We start from the raw sequence: 19,089 nt of genomic DNA, 5'->3' as shown, positions 1-19,089 counted from the left end.
ACAGACTGACTGTCCTCTCTCTTCACACCACCTTTATTTTCCTCTCTGACCTCTGAGCCTCATTTCTTACATCAAGTCTGGTCTGATGGGATCAACGCGTCGAATATCGCAGACCTTATTTGTGCCGGTTATATAATCAAGATGGAGCAAGAAAGTTCAATTTATTCTGAAATTCAGGAGCAACTTTCTTTAAACACTGATGGACAGAATCAAACATGATAACGTGACCACACTCATGCTGCTGTGTGGGACATAAAGTGGGATCAATACGTGCACAGAGGGGGCTGCTCAACAGTCACATCCACCTTAAAACGTCTAAAAATCAATATTTCTATCACATGCATCAGATGTCAAAATGGGGCTCGTCAGCTGAATCTGCAGCTTCCAGCTCTCTCATGGCGTCGTTTCGTCGTCTGCACACGACCTGCAAACAGCAGACGGACGCGCTCAGAGACGAGCTGCTGGACACGATGGAGCGTTTAGCGTTAAGAGTTTAATGTTAGCGCTGCGAAAACCTGCTTTAACGGGACAGTTTGTTAGCGCTCCACCGCTGTGCAGCTTCCTGGACGGTAATTTATTGAAAACATTGATTTTTTAAGACTACTGAGAGCTTTATCAAAGCAGAAACTGACCTGAAAGTAAATTTTTTATTCATCAAAACCCCCAAAATGTGAATGTTTTCATAAAGGACGACGAAAACATTCACGTCTGTCCGCTCAGCTCTGAGCTGATGAATAATATTACACTTTTAATGTTTTCACCAGTCTTTCCAAAGCTTTCTCTCTTTCTAACACACACACACACACACACTCACACACACACACACACACACACACACACACACACACACACACACACACACACACACACACACACACACACACCTTCCTCCAGCCTCGATGACTAAGCTGCAGAGGTCAAAGGATGCACATCAGATGTCTAGACAGCATTCTCCAGACAATTTGACATTACACCCCTTCACGGTGTTATTACAGGTGTGTGTGTGTGTGTGTGTGTGTGTGTGTGTGTGTGTGTGTGTGTGTGTGTGTGTGTGTGTGCCAGTTTTCAGCTCGTCCTGTTTGTTATGTAACAAAAACAAGCCGACAGACATTAACCTGTTCGGCTAATTCTCCTAAAAATAGCCGTGTTATGTGGCTGCACGGCTCAGCGGAGCGAGGCCCCGCTCGGCCCGGGCTGCCGGTTCGATTCCCACCGCTGACACCCGCACTGCTGCTTTGCACGAACAGGAAACGCCAATTAAAATGAGAGCGTCATTAACATCTCGCCGGTCAGAGTGGAAGTGACAGACCAGCAGCGGCGGACTTAACTGACCGCTGTCTCTCCGCCATCTGTCTCTGTCTCTGACGCCGTTTGACAGATCGTGTGACGAGAAACATCACTGGACTGCTTACACCTGTCCACACCTGTCAGAGCACACCTGAGCAGCCAGACTCAGGGAAACTAAACGTGTCTGGAGGACTGTGGTCTCTCGTGTCAGCCTGACCCTTCGTCATCATCTCTGCTCTGCTGTTCACACACAGCTCACATGAAACCAGAGAGATCTTTGAAAACCTGCATCAGAGCCTCATTTTCTGTCCACTAACGAGCTTTAAAACAAGCCAAAAAGAACCGAAAAGCAAATAAAAATCTTCATCTGCAGGTTTTTATGATATGATCTGGAAAAAATCTGGTTTTCATCAGTTTGTTTTATTCTTTCAGAGCTGCAACTTAAAGTTTGTTCATTATCAATGAACCTGTATGATATTTTCTCAATTAATCACACAATTAAGGTCAGAAAACAGTAAAATGTCTTTCAGATCAATAATGTCGCTCGACGAGCAGCAAACCAAAGCGCACACACGATCACACACAGCAAATTTTCATATTTCAGAGCTGGAAGCATCAAAATTCATCTTTTTATAGATTGATTCGATCTTGCAAAAGAAAAGTTACTATTTGCACTTATTGCTTGGCTGCGACCTCTAGTGGCCATATGAATTATGACAGAAGCAAAAGAGGAAGTCAGGTGACGAAGTATAAAGAGCAGGAAAGTCCACAGGTGGAGGACGGTGGACGGACGAGTCAAGCACACACAGGACTCAACGTGTCAGTCGTTCAGGTCTGAGGAAGTGTCCATTAAAAGACGTTGAGGCTCACGTGGACGCCAGCAGACGCACTGAAAGGCATCATTTCCTCGATGTTACATCAGCAACAGGAAGCTTGATTACAGAAGTCCATTAAGTCCATTTAGGGGAATGAAAGCCGCTGTGGTATCCACCAAACCATAAAAAGACACCCATAAACCCGTCCATAAAGACACGGAGCCGCTCCGAGTCAATACCTTCCAAAGTTCCACATATTGTGGTGCATTGTGGGAAACGTTGGCTCATTCGTTTCCTGCACAGGAAGGGACCCTGAGGTCGTCCCAGAGTGACGCCTGCTGGACGCCGAGGACTCTCATTGGCTAAAGGCAACAGCCAGTCCAGTGTGAATGAGGGAGAGGACGGCAGCACGATACGGAGACAGACGGAGCCTCGCTGAAGGTCCCGCTGCGCTGAGACGCACCGCACGTCCACAGATGAGTGGATCCTGTGAAGTGGTGGATTCATGGATTCACGCTGCTCGGTTAAAAACTGACGACTCCCCCTCAAAGCGACAGCAGAAGATAATCTGGGTGTCAGCTCGAGCCTGAGGCGCCGTCTGTCCCGGCAGTAATTCAACATTATTGGTTTTGGAGCAGCTTTCATGGATTCTATCTCATCATGTTTCCAAACAAAACTGCAGCTGCAACTCATAATTATTTTCAGTATCGATTAAACTGTGAAGCACTTCAGTTTATCTCGTAAAGAGTACAAAACTCAGAGACTGCAGTGATATGACAGAGAGGAAATAGAAAGTCCTCATGCTGGAGGAGGAAGAACAGGATATTTTTAGAGGTTCTGCCTGAAAAATGACTGATTATCACAACAGCTGTCAATTAATTTACAGCCAATCAGCAAATCGATTAATTATTTCAGCTTTAAACAGAGATTTGAACCAGCTGTGATCAACTCTGGACTGACAGCCCATCAGCAGGTTTGAAAAGCCTGTTTTCTTTAAAAAAAATCACCAAAATGACACCATTCAGAGTCAGAAACTGTAAATCTAAAACATGTCAATGGATTTTCCAACGGTCTTTGAACGAATCACGTGCCAGGAAACCAAATCTAACTGTTAAATAGTTCAACTTCAACAAAATCTGTTTAATTAATCTAATCGAACTCTCAATTCAGGAGGAGGAGCGGCCAGGAGGAGGCGACAGAGAGCTATTTAAAGATTTCACCCAGCTGGTTGCACTCATAGACTCCAAACACTCAAAGAATACTTGTGACTTGTGATTTGTGAGACCTCCATGATTGTGTTTACCTGTGAACACACACACACACACACACACACACACACACACACACACACACACACACACACACACACACACACACACACACACACACACAGGAGGGGATCGTGTTGATGCCGCTGTTTCGAAGGACGGGTGATGATGTCATTCTCCTCGCTGATTAATACGACTGCTGCCAGCTGTGTGTGTGTGTGTGTGTGTGTGTGTGTGTGTGTGTGTGTGTGCGTGTGTGTGCAGAGTGATCAGTGACGCAATTCGCTGATTAATAGCTACCGCTTCCTGTGCCATCAAAACAACTGCATTAACTGTTTCTGAGTGTGTGCGTGTGTGTGTGTGTGTGTGTGTGTGTGTGTGTGTGTGTGTGACAGAGCATTTATAACACACTGAACATCTCTTGTGCAGCTTCTCTAAGTACAGTATTCATCACTGTTAGTGAAGCCAACACACAAACAAATGCATCTGTGTGTGCGTGTGTGTGCGTGTGTGTGTGTGTGTGTGTGTGTACACTGCAGCACATGTTGGACGTGCAGTTGTTGTCATGCATCGATGCGTCCAGTCATGTGTGCTCAAATATACATGAATATGTAGTGTGTGTGTGTGTGTGTGTGTGTGTGTGTGTGTGTGTGTGTGTGTGTGTGTGTGTGTGGTGATCTATCGTCATATAGGCTGCAATCATTTGCCTTCAAATTGCCTCCTGAGAGGGTCATTGTGAGCGTCATTACAGCAGAGGAGAAGAGAGGAGATAGGAGGAGAGGAGACGAGAGGATGAGGAGAGAGGAGACGAGAGGATGAGGAGGGAGGAGACGAGATGATGAGGAGAGAGGAGACGAGAGAAAAAAGGAGAGAGGACAAAGAGAAGGGAGGAGTGGAGAGAAAGGAGGAGAGGAAGGAAGGAGAGGAAAGGAGACAGGGTGAGGAAAAAAGGAAAAGAAGAGCGAAGAGGAGAGAAAACAAGAGAAGAAGTAAGGAGGAGAAGAAAGGAGACGCGAGGAGAGGAATGAGAAGAATGAACAACGGGTGGTGGAAAAGATGAAGAGGAGAAGAGGTGAGTTATTGCTCAAAACAGGAGGAGAGGAGAGGAGGGGAGGAGGAATCAGAACAGAAATAGAGAATCAAGCTGGGAGACGAGAGGGAGGAAAAGGAGGTCGCGTGAGACACTCGACGTCGAGTGGAGCGAGGAGGAGAACAAGGAGCAGGAGGAGGAAATGAATGGAGGAAAACTGAAAGAGAGAATGCAGCGGAGGTGAAGGAGGAGAGATGGAGGAGCAAAGAGGGAGCAGCCTGGAGAAAAGCTCTGAGTGATGAGAAAGAGAGATGGAGGAAAAGGAGGAGGAGAAGCTCCACGGCGGGATGGAGCTGCCGGCGTCTCACTCTGCTGCACAAAACAATCACAAAGCAACCTCCCTCTACCGCTCCCTCCATCCATCTGCGTGAGAAACAAAAGACGAGTGGAGGAGGAGAGCGGGAGGGAGGGAGGAAGGAGAGGTGGAGGTCCTCACCCACACAGGCCAGAGTGAGACGAAAACCAGAAGAAGAAGATTGTGAAGTTTCTCCTCATCACTCCTGAGGAAGAGTCGACGCTAACGAGTGTCTGATCATTAGACTTTAATCATTAATTAATTAATTATTAATCAACGTTGCTTTTACAGTGAAAATTTACAGATTTACAGTGAAAATCAGAGAAAAGAAGCTGCTGCAGCTGAAAGTTCAGCTCATTAATCAATCGACTTGTTTGTTCTGTCAAAGGTGACAAACGTTACACATTTCCTCCTGTTCTGCTGAGTCGTGTTGTCTGAAGATATTTCTTATTTCCTTTGACCTGATTCCTCCGCAGGGATCAATGAGGTGATTGATCCTGATGGCGTCCTTCAGTTTCGTGTCACAGAGGAGCGAAGAAACGGAAAGATCCGCATTTAAGAAGCTGAAAATCAAACTGATTGGCACGCTAATCAATCGATCACTGCAGCAATGGAATACTTAAGATAAGTCCTTTCTGACTGTCTCTTACTGTAAAGGAAAATGTGTAAGTGGCTCCGTCCTCCGTGTCTGTCCTCTGTGTCTGTCCTCTGTGTTTGTCTTCTGCTGCTTTAAAACGACTTGATTTGTTAACAGATGACCCAGATTTTCTGTCTCCACTGGCAACCAAAGTTTGTTTTCTCGTGCTGAGTTTACAGCCGACGAAGAGCCTCTCGCATCGGTTACAGCGGAGAAAAGTTCCCGTCGAGGGCGAGAAGGCCGCAAACGAGCAGCTGAAACCTCCACAGGCCGCCATGAGCCACACGTCCTCAGAGGTGGTGACAGCTCAGCTCGTCTTCACTGTTCGTCTGCTTTTTTAAAGACATTAGGTCTTTTTTTTGCTGAAGCAACATTTGGATGGAGCACAAAGAAAGATGAGGAAGAGGGATGAAGGAGCACCACTGGGACAAACGTCCGAGCTGAAAAACGAGAAAAACTGCAGCAGTTTCTGTCCCAGGAGACGTCCAGTGTCAAAAAATAAGATGGTGCATCCACTGCCTGTCAGGACGATCTTTGTTAAAGTTGAGCATTTTCATGATCAGCATTTTTTAATCAGCTGTTTATTGTAAAAAAAAAAAATGCCAGAAAATGATGAAAATCGTCCAAAGAGTCTTTAAAGTGCTTGTTTTGTTTGATATTCAGTTAAAACTCAGAAAATGAGTGTTTTTGCTTGAAAAGCTCACTGGAAGTCACAGCTCTGCACTGGCCGACCATCATTCTGCATCACTGGACGAGTGGGGTCAAAACTGTGTCTGTCTCATTAACTGTCAGCCATCTTTGACCAGAAGCTGAAATTAAACCCGCTGACGAGCCCGCAATCCAGAATTAACGACTATCTCAAGATGCAATTAGGCACAATTATTGTTCATCCACTGCTGCATGTTCACACTGTAGATCTGCTGTTTGCCATCTGTGCTGAGGCTCTGCGTGTGCGTGCGTGTGTGTGTGTGCGCGCGCGCGTTGCGGCTGCAGAAACTTAATGTTTTGGCTGACATTTACAGGGAGGCTGCACTTTCCCTCAGGTGGACAGGGGAAACACTTAAGAGGGCTTTAATATGCAGGGAAAACCCTTTGGGCCCGCGTGCACGCGCCGCCGTGCACGGACACACGCAGGTTAACACCACAGCGCGCGCGCACACACATTCTGCAGCTCCATCAGTCTCTGTTTCTCTTTTTTGATTCTTCCTCTCATGCGCGTGAGCGTGCACACACACTGAGATCTGTGCATAAACACACATGCACATACACACACGCATGCACACGCGCAGAACCTGCACAACCTCCATCTCGTGCGCACGCAAGAACGCACGAACGCGCAGAGCCTACAGAGACCCACACAAACTCTGCAGCCCGCCCTCTCTCTCTCTCTCTCTCTCTCTCTCACACACACACACACACACGCACGCGCGCTCGCACGCACTTTCTCTGCACCCCCTCTCTCTCCAGCATTAGTCAATAGAGTCAGGATACATAAACCACCCACCAGTCACCCAAAGCATCTCCCAGCCGAGCCCACAGACAACCTGCAGCAGCGCGCGGCAGCACATCCACCAGCGCGCGCTCAGACGCTCAAAGCACATGAAACACGGGGAGTTTAAACGGGGCTCCGCGCGGCTCCACAGCGCATCCACAGCAGCCTGGAGGAGCCGCTCAAGTGCTGCGAAGGTGTAACAGTGTCAGGACATGTGGGAGGGATGCAGGGAACATCTTCCAACAGGCTGCCACGAGACCGAAACACCCAATCCAGTCTGAAACCACGAGCACTTCAAACAAGGCAAAACTCAGAAATCTGATCCGAGCGCAGCTCCAGCAGCCCCGTTCCTCTCCTCTAACAGCACACTCCTCATTATGGCCGACGGTTAATTGAGGGAAAGCGGGGTTAACGTGGCTCCAGGTAGCCGAGCCGTCCGGCCGCGCGCTGACCGTCACAGCTGCGCTTCATTAATCAATCACGGACGCTTACAGGTGTTAATTCGCGCCGTTTGAGGCTTTAATCCGGATGCGAAAGTCAAAGAGAGAGAGCAGTTGGGGGTTGGCGTCTCTTACCTTTAGTCCGGAGATCCTCTCTCTCCGTCTGCGTGGAGAACAGAAAGAAACGAACCGTCGCTCTCCTCCAGATGAACGGTTAGTCCCCTCTCCCGGGGGTCTCGCGCACCTCACGTGCGGCGGTTCCTCACTCTCCTCTCCTCTCTGCTTTCTGCGTGTATCTCAGTCCGTCTCTGCTCTTTTCTCGCGGGATTTCCTCCTCCGCCTTCCTCCCGTCTTCTCCTCCTCCTCCTCCTCCTCCTCTTCTTCCTCCTCTTCCTCCTCCCTCTCGTTCTGCTCGGCGGGGATCAGCTCGTCCTCCTCGCGCCACCTGCACGGGGACGGAGCGGCTCGCGACGCTTCTGCTCGCGGTGCTGATGCTGCGTCTCCGGGCGAGGCATCCTGATGCGCTGCGGCGGGGAAGAGGAGCGGGAGGAGACGCGCGCGCGCTCTCTCTCTGCCTGCCTCGGTCGTGAAGCTACAGGTGATGGAGAAGCCAGAGCGGAGCGCCGGTGCAGCTCCCCGCAGGGCGTCCCGGTTCCTGGAGCACGCGCCGGAAACGGCAGCGTCGCCGGTTTGAAACCGGCAGGAAACCACCGCAGACCCGCGCGCTCTCCACATTTCTGCACCGTTTAACGACTAATATGGAATAAAATGGAACATTTCTACTTTGCGTGTGATTTCAGAGTTTATGTACGTCTGACACACAAAACACACATCAGTGGATAAAATATGATGCAGTTTTATTGCTACATTTATATGTACTTGTACTGCACTCGAGTACTTCATGCTTTCACTACCTTCATTTGACAGGTTAGCTCAAGCTAACATCGGCAGAGATAACGCAGTACAATAAAATATACTACAAAGCTCACTGGGGCTTTGAGCTTTCATACTTTAAGTGCTTTTGCTAATAATGCTTTTATTTTGGTAAAATGTCAATGCTTTTACTTGCAGAGGAGTATTTTTACAGTGTGCTATTTCTACTTTTACTTATCCAATATCCAAATATTTCTTCAACAGCTACCACCTTAAATTACTGCGTATACGTTCATGCAGTAAAAATACTCACAATCTGCCTAATGAGCAGTTTTACTTGTACATTTTGAGTAATATAACTCTGGGCTGCTGGTCCAGGCCTCCCTTGCTAATTAGAGCTGTCAATCATTGCCAGGGGGAGGGCCCCAGGGGCAGGGGCAGCTGGAGATTAGAGGGTGCAGCCTGAATGCTGAGGAGGCTTTGAAGCGAAGGTCCAGGTCGACCTGCGCTGAAAGCAAATGATGACCCGGGGGACTCCATGAGGGGAAGGTGGAGGATCGGCGTCAAGAAGCAGCAGTCAGGACAAACAGGGAAGAAACCTCTGATGAACGGGGTCTCCAAAAACTGCTGACCGCGTCCAGCCATGTTACCAGATGACGCTCGCAGACTCAAACGTGACCGACGACGAAAAAAATCCCGTGAGACTGACTAAAGAGACTAATGAGACTTCGAGAGGCAGAGCGATGCTGACATCGTGCTAGCATGCTGCTGTTTCACAACTGCAATGTTTCCTATGTTGACCATGTTAGCTTAGCATGTTAGCATGCTAACATTCGCTAACTATCGCTGAGCAGACAACAGACTGCCTGTAGCTCTGAAGGTATTTGCTCATAAATCAAATTAAAACTCTGTCCTGACGATGGGGAACCAGGGGATCATCACAGTCTGCTGGATGTGTCTGATGGTGATGAAGAGCACGGCTCCTGATTTTACCTCCATTTTTGACCATGTTAGCAGAGTCTGTTAGCATCTGCGCAGAAGACTCAGCCGACGAGGTGTAACTCATGTTCAGCTATTCCAGATGTGCTGAAGGCACGTGTGCTAATCCCGTCTGCTAAGTGTTCCAAAGAGAATGAATGGGTGTGTGTGTGTGTGTGTGTGTGTGTGTGTGAGTGTGTGTGTGAGTGAGTGTTCATGGGAACATGTATAATCCATCATAACACAGACACCTGGTGCCACTACTATTACTCCTGCTGTGGTCTGGACAGTGTGTGTGTGTGTGTGTGTGTGTGTGTGTGTGTGTGTGTGTGTGTGTGTGTGTGTGTGTGTGTGTGTGTGTGTGTGTGTGTGTGTGTGTGTGTTTGTTTGTTCTGCCCAGTGTGTGGGAGTCGGTATCCATGGGACACCTGATTCAATTACTGTACCATCAGGAAGAGATGAATGGAAAGGGAGGAAAAGGAGAGAGGGCTGAGGGAGGAGAAGAGGAGGAGGAGGAGGAGGAGGAGGGAGGAGGGGAGGAGGAGGGGAGGAGGGGAGGAGGGGAGGAGGAGTGAGAAACAAGGCAAGGAAAGGAGTGAAGGGACAGGAAAGAGGAGGAGAGAGACATGGGAGGAGGATTCAGGAAACAAAAATTAGATTTAAAGACAGAGAGAGAAGGAGGAAGAGGAGCAAGGAAAGAATGGAGGAGGAGGAGGAGGAGGAGGAGGAGGAGGAGGAGGAGGAGGAGGAGAAATGGATGACAGAGCAGGAGGTGAAAAGAGAGATGGACAGAGGAGTGAAAGGAAGTGTGTGACATTTTCCAGAGCAGCTGCTTGTTGAAGTGGAAGCATTGTGACGAGTGTGTGTGTGTGTGTGTGTGTGTGTGTGTGTGTGTGTGTGTGTGTGTGTGTGTGTGTGTGTGTGTGTGGATTAGTCGGAGCTTAAACAGTGTCTACATATACATCAACACACACACACACACACACACACACACATACCGAGCCTACAGTACAGTTTGAGCTTTGCTACCATATTAGCAGACGTCCTGCGTTTTGATACGATGTGTGTGTGTGTGTGTGTGTGTGTGTGTGTGTGTGTGTGTGTGTGTGTGTGTGTGTGTGTGTGTGTTTGTGTGTGTGTGTGTGTGTGTGTGCGTGTGTGTGTGTGTGTGTGCGCGCGTGTGTGCTCATGTTTGACCTCCGTCTGTTTGACCTTCTGGTCAGAGCGTCCAGGTGTCAAAGTGAGATTTAAGGTGAGCTCAGAGGAACTTTCCACCTGCAGCAGGTGAGTGAAAACAGGCCGAGCAGCTCTGACATCAAAGAGCGGAAACAACTGAAGAACGACTGGAAAGTTCTCCGCTCTCTTCAAAATACGCCGCTGCAGTATTTCTCTCTCTGTCATGCTCAAATTCAGCTCTTGTACTTCGCTGACGCTGGCTTTCAAGCAGTCACTGAGTACTACTTCAGTAATACTTGAGTGTACTTGAAGTGCAAATTGTTGCTACATTGGCTCAAACTTTGCAGTACTACAGTGAAAATCAGCACACTCGCAGTACAATGTGTAGAAAATATACTATTACTACTACTATACTATACTACTATTATACTTCAAATGAAGTGCAATTAAAGTACACTTTAACATGCTAACAGTGTATTACAAAGTACACTTAAGTACAATTTATAATACACTTACAATACAGTACACTTTCATAAGTACTTGACTTGAAGTGTGCACAGTTAATGTATTCATTCTGAATACATTTTAGCAGTACTAGAAGTACACTTTTTAAGTATGCGTCAAACATACTTTAAATGAAGCACAAAAGCAAAAATGTACTTGTAATGACTTTTCTATACTTCAGTTTTCTACTACACAAACGTGTACTACCTGTTCACCTGGGACCTGCTGCATGTGAAGTAATGATGATGAAAAAACATCAAACTTTTCTTTCTTTGAATTTTTCTTCCTGATTAAAACCTGTAGAAACGAGAGGAAACATGGAGATGACTGAAAGCATTACTGCAAAGAATGAAGTATGTCGTGTTTTATGTGTTAAAGTAGCATCTTAGACAGTAAAAGTACTTATACTTGTGGTAATACTTGAACTTCAGTCCAATGAGGAGGGAGCAGTGAGAAGTAAAATGAGTCTTCTCAGATCTGACTGATCCTTCATCTCCCCCTGCTGGTTCATGAGTGAACTACACCACACAAACCTCCTCCTCCTCCTCCTCCTCCTCTTTTTCTTGCCCCATCACCACCTCTCCTCCTCACCCATCATCTTTTCTTTCTCCTCTTGGCCCTTCCTCTCTGACTTTTGCTCCTCTTTCAACTCATTGTCCTTCATCTCCTTACGGTCTCTCCTCCTCTTCCTCCCTCTTATTCTCTTTTCATCACACTCCTGCTCCTGCTGCTCCTCTTTCCTCCTCACCTCACCTCCTTATGCACTTCCTTTCCTCACAGCCTCCTCCTTCTTCTGCTTCATCGACTCTGCTCCTCCTCCTCCTCCTCAATCACGCCTCCTCCTGTGTTCACCGTCCCATTTTTCTCTCGTTAACGAGTTGGTGTCAGCCGTGACGTTCTGGTTAAACTGTGAGATCTGCCTCACTAACCGCTTCGCTTTGGTCCGACGAGCAGCAAATTAGGCCTGCGCATGTGTGTGTGCGTGCCTGTGTGTGTGCGTGTACGTGTGTGTGTCTTGCAAACATGCACAAGTGATGAGTGAGAGTTTCTGCGTGTGTGCACATGCTGTGATGCGTTCACGTGCGCTATTGTCTGTGGGCGTTTTGTATATGTGTGTTTGTGTGTGCGTGACAGGAAGTGTGTTCGTGATTGAGGAAGCTCTTATCACTTAATTAAGATGGAAGAGAGACTGAAAGAGAGGAAGCGGGCGAGGAAAACAGAGTCAGACAAACTAATAAGAAAACAAACGTGACTGAATAATAAATGTTAATCGAACAAAACATGGTTGGAGGAGGCGACACGAGCTGAGAACGCTCCTCGTCTGTGTCAGGATTCATCTCGCTGATGATGACGATGGTTCGGCGAGGAGCAGAGGGAGCAGAGCGCTGATTAAATCTCCATCGCTGTGATTATGGCGTGGCAGGGAGCTGCCAGGAGGAGCTCAGCCAACAGCGACTGCTATCATCTGCTGCAGTTAGCCCGGGTTCAACTCCCCAAATCCCGTCCTGACAAGGCAAGCTGCTCGCGTCACGCTGCTGTTGCCCGGAAACTTTCAGCACATTTACAAATCAGCTTCAGCAGCGCGGACTCATCGCAGCGCGGACTCATCGCAGCGCAGTCAGGCCGCTCGGGTTCGGTTTAAAGGTCGAGTGGTTCTGTGGTCTTTAGACGAGGTGAACCTGAAGCGATCGTCTTCTTGCATCTTGCAGCTCTGATGCGGCTCAGCCCGCCTGACACACTCTGAGCTCCTCGCCGATTGGTCGATATCTGCAGCGGAGGGCAGAGGCCGAAGGAGACGACTCACATTAAATTCTCCTGTGAACAGAAGACTTTGGCTGGAGGATTAGAAGCAGCTTCTCTTTCTCCCTCCATCCTCCTCCTCCTCCTTCATGCCTTGCTCTCCCTCTGTGTCTCTGTGGGTTTTCTGTGCCTATAAAAACCCGAATTGCTGGATTACGGAAAAGTCACCTCGGCCTGGCATTTCGGCTGTGAGACACACACGCTCGCTCGCAGACAGCTGAGGAGGCGCAGGAGTTCGGTATGACCTGATGGAGGCGCGAGAGGAGACAAAGGTTTAAGAAAGACGATTTCACGCTGCGCCCTTTTCTTCAGGTGTAGCTGAGGATAATTCACAGGCTGTGCTCATCGCTCTCCCCGGGGCGGCGAGATGAACTTGAGCAATTTGCGCTTTTCGGTCCGTAAAGGAGATTCAGTGATGAAGTCGGATGATTCCCAGACGTCCCTGAAGGACACCAGAGACATCTGTCCACCAGTTTCCTTTGGCTCCACTCGTCTCTGCTCAGGGTTCGTTATTTCTGCCGATCCCTCGGCTCTGTGGGACGTTTTACAGCCTTTCAGCTCGTTGTTTTGGCTTCACTGCTCTCACAGTGTGTAACTTCAGCGCTTCTATACGTCACAATCATTCACTGCGGCATGACATCGACAGCTAAATATCGCCGCGATGGAAACGGAAAATTCGAACAATTTTGCTTAAAGTTTTTCCACTCACTCGAGGTGGTTTTTGTCTTTTTCAAAAAGGTGTTCGTGCGCTGAACGGCAGGCGGAAACAGCTTTCAGAGCAAGTTCTGACGTAGCAAAAGTAAATCGCGTCAGCTGTTTCTGGCCAAAACCAGCTCACAGGGAAGAACAATTACAAACGAAGCGAATTCCTGGAGACCTCCTTGTTTCTCTCTTCTCTCTTTCATCTTCTTCTACTCTTTTTATTATCGCCCTGCGTAATGTCGCAATGCTGCCAACTCCTGACGAAACCACGCTGTCATAGCTAAGTTTATTCACTGTGTCTCACTTTAAATTCTACATTTACATCGAAGTTTTCCTGCGGCAGAAATGAGAAACTTCTCAACAAACGTTGAGGTTTCCAGCTACATGAAGTTTCGCAGCACATGAAGCGTCGATGACTTTGGCGTCGCCTTTAATGACACTTTGTTTTAATTGAGTTTACCGGCAAGAAAGAGCGAGTCGGGTAACATTAATCAAGAGCGAGTGAAATTAACGGCGACCCCGATGATGGATGCAACCAATCAGCAAGCATCGATTTTAGGAGGGAAGAGGAGGAGAGTGAGAAGAGGAGGATTCTGAAGGATGAAGAGGAGGGAGGAGGCGCAGCGTCACTGATGTGAAGCACCAAGGAGGAGGGACTCATTTCAGAGGAGCCAATTACACGAATGACCTGATGTTTATCCATCCATCCATTATCTATACCGCCTATCCCTTTCGGGGTTGCGGGGGGCTGGAGCCTATCCCAGCTACAATGGGCGAGAGGCGGGGTACACCCTGAACCAGTCGCCAGCCGATTGCAGGGCCACATGTAATGACAAACAAACATTCACACTCACACTCACACCTATGGACAATTTAGAGTCATCAATTAACCTAATGAGCATGTTTTTGGTCTGTGGGAGGAAGCCGGAGTACCTGGAGAGAACCCACGCATGCACGGGAAGAACATGCAAACTTCACACAGAAAGGCCCCGCCTGACCCGGGGATCGAACCGGCAACCTTCTTGCTGTGAGGCACGCGCACTACCTGCTGCGCCACCGTGCAGCCGACCTGATGTTTATATTTATTTAATTTCATTTAATCGTTTCTTCTCTCGTCATATTTTCATTCAACTATCTGATGTTCAGATTTATTTCGAGTGTTTACAGTTTTCCTGTTGGACACTGAACACAGCAAGTTCCTGTTTGCATCAGGTCTCACTGAAACGAGAGATGTTGCTTTAGTTCCATGTGAAGTGAGATATTATACAGCATTAAGAGGGGCTCCTGACCAATTTCTCGGGCCCCCGGAGGCCTGTGATCGGCCCCGAGGGAGGCAGAGTATAATCTGTGCTGTATCCTCTCCTATTCCAGCTTTACCTCATCGCAGCTCAGCCGTCCTCCTTTCACCTGAGCTGGTAAACAGATTAGCATCCTGTCCTGGAAACGCCGCCGCACCAATCCCATCAGAGCCCACCTCCTCTTTCATCCCGTCTGTGAGTCTGTGCCCGGCTCAGAGTGTTTGATAACAGTGGTAAAAAAGATGAAGAGGAGGGGGGGGCAGGAGAGGGGCAGCGTCTTCATCAGATGAATGCTGTTTCAATTTTTCATTTCTGCAGGGTGTGAGACGCACGCCAGTGAAGTGTGGAGCGCTGCCGAGGAGAAGGAGTGTGTGTGTGTGTGCGTGCGTGTGTGTGTCTGTGTGTGTCTGTGTGTGTCTGTGTGTGTGTGAAGGAACAGACAGGCCTAGATACCTGACTGACACAAAAACACACAGAGAGGCAGATTTAGTTCGACTCAGATGTCCTGCAGGCAGAATTAATCTTATTGGTTGAGCTCCCCGAGTGGCTGGAGGCCTTAAACGGCCATTTTTAGGACGTCAGCTGCAGCGAATGGATGTGAGACAGCGACATAACAAATGATCTCATGAAGAAATATACAGAAACACTTAGTGTGACGTTTCTTCAGCTGCTTAAAACCAACAAATCTGAACCGTAGCGAGTGAGAAGGTCAGGAACGATAAACACAGCAGTTCAGAAACCAAATTACAATGATGTGTTCAAAAGGAAAACAGGAGCAGTGTGTTTCTGTTCCCACTCGTGTCCTTAGGCTGACCTCTGCCCACGGTCCCTGCCTCTGCAGGAAGGCGCTGAACTATAAAATGGACACTAGATGGCGACAAAACACTTAGAAACTGAACATCTTCACGGACCATCGTGGACGGATGATTGATGATGGGAGATGAAAACACAGAGCACTCTGACTGACGTTTTCCAACAACGCATAAAATCCAAAGAGAGTCATTTCCTTCTAGAAAAACCCTTCATGTTTGAATGATGGGGTGTGACCGCTGCTGAGATATCTGACTGCTTTTGTCGCTTTGTGTTTCAGATTCCTGCAAACCAAAGCAAACACATTGAGTGGAACATGCTGCTGTTAAAGAGCCATCAAGAGCCACTATGACACTTATTTTATCTACATTACACTACACACTTATTTACTGCACACGAGGGGATATCTGCTGAGCCTGTTGCAAAATGCCTTCAGGAGTTAGAACTACCGGTGCAAACGAGGCCGGTCAGTTAGTCTGGTTTGCATAAAGTGCTGCTGTCAGATGTGAGATCCTGGTTAAACAAAGTTTTAATAATAAACCTAAAATTAACAGATGTTAAAAGCATCATTCCTCTGATGATGAATCAGGTGGAGCAGCTGTTTAGGCTGTTCAGTGTTTGACATGGCTGCACATCCTCAGTAATTATCCCCCATGGTCTATTTCACACAACAATAAAAGGCTGTCACTGAACTCTGAGAGTTCATTATGGTCAAACTCAGGCTGCCTTGTTAGTCCAAAACATGCTTTGCATCGGATCAGAAATGTGAGCACAGTCGAACACATGCTTTATGATTTCTGCTGCTCGAGGTCATCACACTCTGTTACCAGGCTGTGTGCAACAACTACAATACCCAGGATTCATTGCAAGGGCTGTGCTCTGAGATCCGACCCTCATGGCCAAAGAGTCTTTGACTGTAAGAAAAACTGTGTTCAACAAACTGCTTTGAAAAATGTGATGTTTGACTGCCGCTGAGTCCTTTACTCTAAAACATGACATTTCAAACGACGATCTGAACGAAGAAATGAAAAGACTAAATTATAATTGCACCTGATAAATCTCATCTTTGGTGAATCCATCAGATTAATTAAAGACTCAAACCTTGTGAGGAGAGTTTGTTGCAGGTCTTCCTTCCTGTGCGTCTCCACAGTCTGGACTGATGTCCTCCTGCTCTGCATTCACATTAATACATGCGTGTTAATGTGTTTCTGAGTGTGCACGTAAGACGAATGTGAGCAGGACTGAAGGGTCTTCGCATGCAGTGAAATCAATAATGACGTGGTCGCAATTATACTATAAATGACAGCAGTCAAATTTTCAGAGCACGGGGTCATCCGCAGAGCAGCAGCGCCGGCAGAGGCCCACTGCCTCGCTCAGAGGCACCTTCAGCATATCAGTCCTGGCTTTTTCTAATAACTGTAATAATACTACAATATTTTTTAATCATTTTCATTTTTGTCCTCTTGGTTGGACAAAGAAACAGTGTGAAGGTGTCACTTTGGGTTCTGGGTAGTTCTGATTTCTCATTATTTTCAGGATTTTTACAAACCAAACAACAAATTAAAGGAGAAAATAATCATCACTTAAATTCAAACGGTTCAAACGAGCTCCATCTCAACCAGCTGCAACAGAAGCTGCTTATACATTAATGCATGATGAATAATTATCTAACGATCTTATGCTGAATTACCGCCTTAATAGCTACAACCCTGATTCCAAAAAACTTCACTGATTTCTGTAAATATCTGCTTATTGTGAATCTGATGCAGCAACGCGTTTCACAGACTGAAAGTAAACCGGTCCACAGGTAAACAGGCTGATTGGTGACAGGTGAGAGGATCATGGTTGGCTATGAAAGGGGCGTCCTGGAAAGGCTCAGTCGTTCATAGAGGATGGAGAGAGTTCACCACTTTGTGAACACATGAAGGATGAAGGAGATGACTGATGTGAACACAGTTTGATTATTGATGATTGATCCTGCTTTTATTTATGTTGCAACTAACTTGTCTTTTATTGACAATTTTGGTACATTTTCAGCATCAAATCAGATGCAGAATTGAATATCAGGAGCTGATGGCGCCCATTCCAGCAGGAAGCGCTCTGGAAGCAAGAAGGGCATAAAGCTGCTCGGACAGGAAGTGACACCCAGCAGCACCATACAGATAATCTAACATTAAGCTGCTCATCTGAGGCAGTTTGTCATTCTGCCTCAGTGTCCTGATGTGACTCATGTCATGGACCTGTTTACAGTTTGTTAGACACTTTTAAAGCGTGACCACAGGGATGACTTTAGACGTTAGACTGCTTCTTTATTGATCCCAATTTTGAAATTATCTTGTTGCAGCAGCAATTAAACATACAGACGAACACAGAATGTTTATATGAATTGTTTAAGAAAGTAACAAAAAGTGACAAAAATATAGACAGGAATAACAAAAGATATAGTTATAAAATATGTATTATAATGTATTAGAATGTAGAATACATATTATACAATATTAAGTATATAAACATATATAAAAGTATTTACAGTAAAAAATTGTGCACTTTAGACTGGATGTGCAGTATTGCAGTAGTGCAGATAGTAAGTAAAATATTGGTGGATGAGCTGTTGAAGCTGCTGTTGCACAGTGTGATGCTCGTGGCAGGAATGACTTCCTGAAGCCGTCCTGGTGACAGCAGAGCTGGAGCAGTCTGCTGGAGAAGGAGCTCCGCTGTCTGTCCTCCAGGTGGTGAAGAGGATGTTCAGGGTCTGTCCAGTGTCCTCGTCTCCACCACCTCCTCAAAAGTGTCCAGTTTGCAGCCAATAGCGGAGCCGGCCTTCCCGATCAGTCTGCTGGTGTCCCGCCTCCTCCAGCACACTGCTGTCTGTTACTGGATGTTCATTCAGGGTGCTCAGGTATGTGTGAGGAAGATGAGGAGGAAGAGGAAAAGAAAGAAAAAAGCAGCATGCGTGAGAGGCACAGTGCATCCAGTTTGTCCTCATTCATTCAAATTGAGCCAATCAAATTTCAGTTTTAGTGCATTTTTAGAAAACACACTCTGGATTTTAGCTGTGACAGATTTCCAATGAGAGCAGCAGCACTGATGACGAACGACAGCCTACAAATGACCTGTGACACGAACAGGTGCTCATTCAAATCAGATGATGTCATGCGTCCCAGAACACCTGCCTGGACTGTGCGTGTGTGTGTGTGTGTGTGTGTGTGCGTGTGTGTACATGTGCATGCATGTGATCCGCTGCTTCTATCTTTGTGAGGACCTCAGGTTAAGGCTGAGTGAGGGCATTTTTGGAAAGTGTGTGTGTTTTGTCGTGTTCCCACCTTTCAAAGGTTAGATTGAAGTCATCATCCTAACCATCACCATCGCCATGAACGTAGGACACGAGGGACAGGAATGTCTTTGTGAATTTACGCACATGTACTTATGTGTACTATATTTTCCTTGTTGTGTATCTAATTGTGTATTTATCGGTACGTTATGTATTTGCTGTTTGTCAGCTTGTTTGTTTATTCAAATGAAACATATTTGAATTTCAGTGTCGTGATAAACCGCCTGTACAGTATATCCAGAGCACATACTCGGGCACAGGAGTCCACAGCGGGGAGACGCAGAGGGAGGAGG

At 47.1% G+C, this 19,089-nt stretch overlaps 1 protein-coding gene across 1 annotated transcript in view; it reads right to left on the bottom strand.

Annotated features, from left to right (window-relative positions):
- The window catches only part of trpc5a (transient receptor potential cation channel, subfamily C, member 5a), a 100,655-nt gene extending 92,674 nt beyond the window's left edge, over positions 1 to 7,981 (bottom strand). The window contains exon 1 of the mRNA XM_070993409.1: positions 7,460 to 7,981. The gene's annotated coding sequence lies outside the window, so the exon portion shown is untranslated. The remainder of the gene's footprint in view (positions 1 to 7,459) is intronic.
- Between the last annotated feature and the right edge of the window lie 11,108 nt (positions 7,982 to 19,089).

The sequence above is a fragment of the Chaetodon trifascialis genome, chromosome 23 (genome assembly GCF_039877785.1).
Source record: "Chaetodon trifascialis isolate fChaTrf1 chromosome 23, fChaTrf1.hap1, whole genome shotgun sequence".
In the NCBI taxonomy this organism is placed as follows: domain Eukaryota; kingdom Metazoa; phylum Chordata; class Actinopteri; order Chaetodontiformes; family Chaetodontidae; genus Chaetodon; species Chaetodon trifascialis.
This window is presented reverse-complemented; position numbering and strand designations above follow the sequence as displayed.